Genomic DNA, 6853 nt, shown 5'->3' with positions numbered 1-6853 from the left:
CTCTGAGATGAAAATAGGGAGCTATTAGCTAGTTACCAAATAGATGCTTAATGAAATTTAATCACTGAAATTATGAATGGAACATAATTGTGTAACACTGTTTACATTTTTTTCTCAATATTTAAAGAGGTAGAGGAGGTAGCTTTGAAATTTACTGTAGTCCTAACTATTCCTTCAGCATCTTGGACATTTTCGTTTCTTCTTTCTTAACATATTTAGAAAGGGTGCTTATTAAAAGTAACTTTGTGACATACACAGCATGTTCCATATATAGTTGAAACAATCCTGGTCAACTAACCAAAATAGCTAGTCTCCTAAGAAGTAGAGGTGTATGTACAGTCCATATATGAAAATATATTTAAAAACCATGATTAAGAAAGTTTCTTTAAAATACGTTTGCTTTATTTTATTTTATTTTATTTTTTGACAGAGAGAGACACAGCGAGAGAGAGGGAACACAAGCAGGGGGAGTGGGAGAGGGAGAAGCAGGCCTCCCGCCGAGCAGGGAGCCCGATGTGGGGCTCGATCCCAGGACCCCGGGATCAGGACCTGAGCCGAAGGCAGATGCTTAACGACTGAGCCACCCAGGCGCCCCTGCCTTTAAATATGGTAAGGAATTCTTTACTCATCAGATTTTCTCAGGTTTGAAAATTTAGTGATAAGAAACATAAAAAGGGGGGGTTGGTGATCACACATTAACATTTAAAGTTATTTTCAATCCAACATATTAACTAATAAGGAATCCTTGACAGTGATTAGTCATCTAAATATGCCCAATTATATTATATATATGTCAAATGTTTAAAAATCATGTAGCCATGGCTCCCTTTAATGTTTATATTTTTAAAGTTTTGCTCACCATAAACATATTATTAAAAATAAACTTTCCATGAATTTGCATTCTTTTAAAACTTTTTGTGTTATTCACAATAGAACAAACCAACAAAACAACATATACATGTCTGTGTATAATTATGCTAGATTAACTTCTATATAACAAATAGTTCCCAAAATGCAAGTGGTCAAATGTACAAGAGAATAGAACTTCTTTAACTATAGAAGTTGATGTATTATTCATGTGCTAATAGTGGCTAGGTGGGCACAATGGTCGGATGATGTATCTCCTCAAAGTCATTAGGGATCTGGGTTAATAAATATTATATTATTCTCTCCGTGTGATTTATGAAGTCAACCTTGGTATTATCCCACTTCTAGCTTCTCATAGATGTGAAGAACATGGCAAGTATACATGAGAATTTTAAGGATTAGGCTCAAATGGCACTCATTACTTCTGACCGCATTCTATTGGTTTCAGTCTGGTTCCATGACAACATTTAACTTCATGGCAGACTTGAAAATAAGTGGAATTGAGTCCCTGGGAAGTTGAAGAGCCAAATTTTGGAAAATAGTTAACAGCACCTACTACATTGTGATATCATTCAGTGAGTCCATGAATTCTTAGAAGACTAAAACCTTGTCAAAAGTATGGACAACCTAATTGAGACAATACCACTTTAATAGTTCTTTATCACAGATACTCATAATTGATTGGTATTTAAAAGCCAAGTGAAATGAATTTGAGAAACATTAAAGTGACTGGTGTCTATGATAATACATAGTGATAAGCAATATCCCTTCAGAACTTTGGGGAAAAAGGACATTGAACCTTCTCCTGAAACCAGAAAGGAATCAATCACAGTATGAAAACCTCTTAGTAATCAAGGGCAGCTTCATATAATGCAAGGGTTACATTCAAAAGGAAAACAATTTGGATTTGCAAACTCTGTTCTTAGGTAAACATCTTGCGTAGTAACATGGGCATGGGGCCCAGTCAGGGTTGTGAACATACGGAGTAGCTTGAAGGGAAGCTTCCTGATCTGACATCTGCCTTCAAGAGGAGTTAATGCTCTTGAGATATATAGCCCCATTCTAGATGAGCTGGAGAGCCCTCACATTATCAAGGGACTTTTTGACTTGTTCCAAAACTTTATAATATAGGGAATGGTAATAATAAGTGTGGTACAATGGCCTGATCTCCTGATTCCAATATACACTGCACATTGCTGCCAAGCCAATCCAGAAACATTGCTTTAATCATGTCATTCTCTGGTTAAAAGCCATCATTCAGTATTTCTTCATTTATACCAAATTCCTTGGCAGTGTACTTGAGGCCCTTTTTAATGTGGATTAATGCATTTAATATATTTATCTCCCACTATCACTTTTTAAAGGCCTTTAGTTCAGCTAATCCTTTACCAACCTTCAAACAGGATGTGTACATTCTCTTTGCCCATACTTTTTAGATATCATGAACACTTGATCTATTTTTCCCTGTCTATAAAACACCTTAGTTATCTTTCAAGATGGATCAAGTCTGAATTTCTCCAAGAGAAATAGAATCCAGAATGAGTTTTACTGTCTTTTTAAATCCTGGGGCTTTTATCATTCATTTTTTATCTAGCTCATTTGTCCCTGAACTGTTAGCAATATGTTTAATGGTCCCATGCTCCTTCATCATTTCAGCAACTTAATTTAAAAAAAATCTAAGGGAAAAGGAGGGTTTTTTTGCCTTTTTTTTTTCTTGTCCTGCATGTAGTACCTATTATAGTGTTTCTTTTATTGGATGCTCAATAAATTTCTGCTGATTGATCTACAGATATGTCATAAGCCCACAAAAGATAATTCTGAACAATGAAGAAGTGGTTTATCCAGGAGGAGGCAGAGAATCATAAGTATGAATCAACCCTTCCTCTAGGGACCAATGATGTTGAAAGAGTGGTAACCATGCTAGATAACCAAATGGGTAGACTCAACACATGCTTTAGGACACCAGCAGTGCAAGAATAATATCCAATACAAAACTAGACACTTTTTGAAGGAACATCTATAGCCAAAATACAAAGCATATCAAAATAGTCACTGTGAGAAAAAACTGAACCTGGATGGCTTCCTTCCTCTTATTTTATAGTTTAACATTATTTTTACTTTAGATTACAATGGTGGAAAAAAAGGCAAGGGAGTGATAATCACTGAGAGCATCTGAAATTTATAACTCAGCCCAGAATTCTAGATAAAAGAGAATAGCCTTTTATGGCCATTTCTTACATTCTTTTTTTCTTTAATGTTATGAGCATTTATGGAACTAGTATATGCTTTCCTTTTCAGTAAGTTTCCAAGGAGATAGAATGGTGATACCCTATTAAATCATGGACTAGGTGATTGATGGGGGGGGGTTCTCTTTGTTAGGAATATATTTTCTGAAAGCTTACTTGATCATTTTGGGACCTCTGCTAGGAAGAAGAAATGAAGAAAGGAAGGGAAGGAGGAAAGATGGAAAGAAAAAGAGGAAAGAGGGAAGGAAGGAAGGGAAATAAGAAGGAAAGATAAATATTAAAACATGTATTCTCTATTTCAATATGGAACAAAATCATGTTAAAATCAACATTCAACATTTATTGCTACACTTATAGAAGTTGAGTACAACATTACAAGAAAATATAATAAATAGAAAGATGTTAGGAATAAAATTAAAAAATAAAGGTTATGGTTAATATGTCCTATACACCACTTGAATATTTATAGTTAAATGGTAATGTTTGAAAGCAAATGCTTACAGATTCCTGTAAAATAACACAGGACGATGCTCTACTGAGGTGTCCTTTTTTTTTTTTTAAAGATTTTATTTATTTATTTGACAGAGAGAGACACAGTGAGAGAGGGAACACAAGCAGGGGGAGTGGGAGAGGGAGAAGCAGGCTTCCTGCGGAGCAAAGAGCCTGACGTGGGACACAATCCCAGGACCCTGGGATCATGACCGGAGCTGAAGGCAGATGATTAATGACTGAGCCACCCAGGTACCTCTCCACTGAGGTTTTCAATTGCTGTGTTGGTCAAGTTTGGGAGTTAAGTGTAGGGATATATGACCTAGTGTCCGGTGGTCATCTTCCTCTGGGCAGAGGACTCAATGTTATTTAGAAAAAAGCTACAGATATTCTTTAGATTCCCGTAACATTCAATTTCTAAAAATTGTAAAACCTATTTATGCTGAGAGGTATTCTTCAAATGTTCAATTTGTAGGGGAGAAAGGATAAATTAGGCTTCCAAGGTTGGTGTGCCAAACCCTGGGCACAATTTCTGAAGTGGCAAAAAGAAAATGTTGCAGGAGACAGTCTGAAGAGCTCAGTAGCCACACACAGGCTAATTCCCCCCACCGTCACCCCTGCAAATCACCATGTGTGCATAGAAACTAGAGTCCTCTAGGTTTGTCTTTACTTGGGTACACACTTTGGAGTGTTATATATTTGGGGAAGATAACAGCATTTGCAGATGCTCCCAGGTGGGATGTACATCCTCATCCTATCAGGTAGACCATTGAAAATAATCAGTGTGATCCTAATATTTTGGGAAAATACTTCCAGCTCCTCTGCAGGACTGGGTTTCCCTTTCATGTTCTTCCCCAGATTCCGAGAGAGGTAATCTGGCTTTCCCAGGCTGGGTAAGGCAACCATTCTTATTCATCACATTAGTGTTCAATTCCAGTCTTGAATATATAAAAGACACATTCTCCCCCTGGGTGGTGCTAACTGGTATGTGGGTGACCACACTTTTTCACATGCTGACAAGACTTGTAGAAAGAGTAAGACTGAGGGCAATAGGGGAATACATGGAACAAAGTACACAATCCACATTTTAATATACAGAGTGTCTTCTGGAATATGATATGTATAAGCCTAAGGACCTGTCTGCATTGATATTTTTGTTAAATGAAATCCAGTTCTTGCCTTATTTCTTTATCAAGAATCATTATATTCCTCCCAGGAAGAGATCACTACCCCTGCTTTCCACATAAGCTTAAGGGAATGACAACAGAGCACATCAAATTACCTGGGAGTAAGAAAGCTCTTAAAATCTTCATGCTAATTGCATTTGTTTAGTTGAGAAATTTGGAAAAAAAATATTGCTAAGGTTGAGTGATACATAGCTATGTACCCAAATCAACAATAATTTCTACACTAAGCTAATTCAGATAATATTGCAAAAAGTGAAAGTACACATTTAGGAATAGTTAGGTTAGATATTTTCTTATATACTTGCCTTCTAAGCTCTTAGAAATAAAGATATAACAGAAGTATAAAATATTATAATAAAATATATTTCAGTCAGAGGTCAGGTCTTTCTCCATTATGCCATTAAATTTTACAATGCAATACCTGTTTCTGAGAAAATTATAATGTAATAGAATAAAGGTGGAGATTTATTTATTTTTTTCTAAAATGAGACCCCTGTCCAGTATGTTTATTATTTAAACCATGACTCTTGAAGTATAAATATCTTGGGATTATTTCTGTCTAAATCAGTCACTCATTCAATGTGTAATTTTAATTCCCTTACCCTCAATGAATATTTATATTTAGTCCTTAAGCACCTAATGTAATAGAGATAAAATTCAGACATTCACAGTTTATTAGCAATAGGTTGTATACAATGAGACTTTTTATGAAATATTTTCTATCATGAGATTTGATACGATACCTAAATTTAGAGCATTTATCTTTACTTCTCTATAAGAAACATTTTTCCTGTGATGGATGTGAAACATTAATCTAATCGTAATTATTAGCATTGTCCCATCAAGACAATCTGTTAAATAAGTCACATTTTAGAAAAATACAAAATAAAACGATAATAAAACCAATATACAGTGTTTTTTGGGCATGCCTATCAAACATGTCTAATGTTGGGAAAATATTTTAAGGCCCAGCGTAAGGATAAAAACACATGGCAATAAGTGATTATGCCAGATGAAAAGCTCATGCTTGTGTCATAAAATACATCACCTCAGTTTTCAATTGGGCTTTAATAATGCTTGGCAATCATTCAGTGTGCTTCTAATCTCAATTTTTCCATTTTCCAAAATTGATCCCTGCCTTTTTCCTTTTCCTTTCTGAACCTTCCCACCTACTTTATGGAGAAAATAGAGACCCGTAGACAAAGACATTTTCAACTTCTTGAGAGTCCATTATAAAATTAGCTAAAGGCTTCCCTTCTTTTCCTTTTTTTCTAAGTCAGTGGAAGAGTTCTCCCTCCTCCCAAATCTAAGTTTTCTTTCACCATTAACCTACCCAGCATCAATCACACATGGTGGTGTCTTCACCTCCCTCTCCACAGGTTCCTCTTCCTCTAGAGCATATAACAGACTTCGGTGTCTCAGATTTAAGCCCCCTCTCCCCTTCACTGAAATCTTGCCATAACCCTAATCTATCCTCTTCCTTCTGCAGAGTTACTCGCATGGAGTTTTACTGTTGCTCCGTACATTGCTTCCACAATTTGTTCTCCAAAGAGCAATAGAACGATTCTTTTAAAATTTGGCAAATCTGGGACACCTGAATGGCTCAGTCGGTTAAGCGTCTGCCTTCAGCTCAGTCATGATCCCAGGGTCCTGGGATTGAGTCCTATCTCGGACTTCTTCTCCTTTTTTTTTTTTTTTTAAGATTTTATTTATTTATTTGACAGAGATAGAGAGAGAGCACAAGTAGGCAAAGAAGCAGGCAGGAGAGGGAGAAGCAGGCTCCCCGCAGAGCGGGGAGCCCGATGCGGGACTCGATCCCAGGACCCTGGGATCATGACCTGAGCCGACGGCAGCCGCTTAACCGACTGAGCTACCCAGGCGCCCCCTACCTCGGACTTCTTGCTCAGCGGGGAGTCTGCTTCTCCCTTTGCCTGTGACTCTCCCTGCTTGTGTGCTCTCTCTCTCTCTCTGACAAATAAATAAAATCTTTAAAAATAAGTAAAATAAAATTTGGCAAATCAGTGCAGTCATGGCTTAAAACCTTCCTAAGTCACCTCAACATAC

This window comes from Leptonychotes weddellii, chromosome 2 (assembly GCF_054177405.1).
Source record: "Leptonychotes weddellii isolate Sample4059 chromosome 2, ASM5417740v2, whole genome shotgun sequence".
Taxonomy (NCBI): Eukaryota; Metazoa; Chordata; class Mammalia; order Carnivora; family Phocidae; genus Leptonychotes; species Leptonychotes weddellii.
The sequence above is the reverse complement of the archived record's forward strand: the minus strand, read 5'-3'. Positions refer to the sequence as shown.